General features: G+C 44.0%; 1 protein-coding gene across 1 annotated transcript in view; it reads left to right on the forward strand.

Annotated features, from left to right (window-relative positions):
- The window catches only part of BRAF (B-Raf proto-oncogene, serine/threonine kinase), a 195,241-nt gene that overhangs the window by 150,355 nt on the left and 43,901 nt on the right, over positions 1-985 (forward strand). The gene's annotated exons all lie outside the window — the stretch shown is intronic.

Genomic DNA, 985 nt, shown 5'->3' on the forward strand with positions numbered 1-985 from the left:
ATGTGTAAGGACGGAGATAACAGGAAGGAGATAGTAACAACATTTTGAAAGCTGGAAAGCAAATGGAGAAGTGATAATGGACTTAGTCAACCCACAAAGGCTAAATCATTAATTGGCAATGGAGAAATGAAAGCCCACCTGATTTATACCATAGAATCCTCAGAAGTCTTAGGAACTGGCACTATCAGCTGTCTCAGTGGGGTAGGGAACTGAAATGAAAAGTCCTCTTTGAAAAACTATTATTTCTCTGAATCTCTTTTCCTACTCACTGGGTAAGTGCTCCATCCCTATCCTGGCAGTAAACTGGAAGTTTGTTCTCTAAAGAGGGGAAAACAAGTATCTCTGTACTGGGGACTCTAAGCTATGTCTAGGACCTGAATACCTTACCCAAAACAGGGAGATTGGGTAACTATGTGCTTACTGAATGATGAATGGAGATTTTCTTAGCCCTATCTTTCATTTGGTTCCCAGAGTGCTAGCAGTCAAACCTTATTCTTTTCTGAGGAATCTCACCAGCTCAAGAGGAAACACCCAAAGAAAGCAACATCAGCGATTCCACCAGATCACTGTACAGTTCAAAACAACAAGCCCTGTAGCCAGGCATGGTGGCATGCACCTATAGTCCCAGCCACTCGGGAGGCTAACGCAGAGGATCTCTTGACCCCAGAAGGTCAAGGTTGCAGTGAGCTATAATCACACCACTGCATTCTAGCCTGGGTGACAGAGGAGACCCTGTGTCTAAAAAAGAAAAGAAAAGAAAAGGAAACCAACAAGCCCATCTGTATGCTCAAAGCTTCCAGACAGCTTGCCAGTCCCTCACTTAGTCTGGTAAAACAGATTATCTCTGGATCACCAGATATCAGAGGGGAAATCTGATGCAAATGAGAGAGACTAAAGCGCAGGGGGAAAAGGCACTCAAGAGAAACAGACGCAGTGCAATATTATCTCCGCACACCCTCAAAAAAACTGTCAGTTTCCTCAGAGA

This window comes from Propithecus coquereli, unplaced genomic scaffold, assembly GCF_000956105.1.
Source record: "Propithecus coquereli isolate 6110/MARCELLA unplaced genomic scaffold, Pcoq_1.0 Scaffold302, whole genome shotgun sequence".
NCBI lineage: Eukaryota > Metazoa > Chordata > Mammalia > Primates > Indriidae > Propithecus > Propithecus coquereli.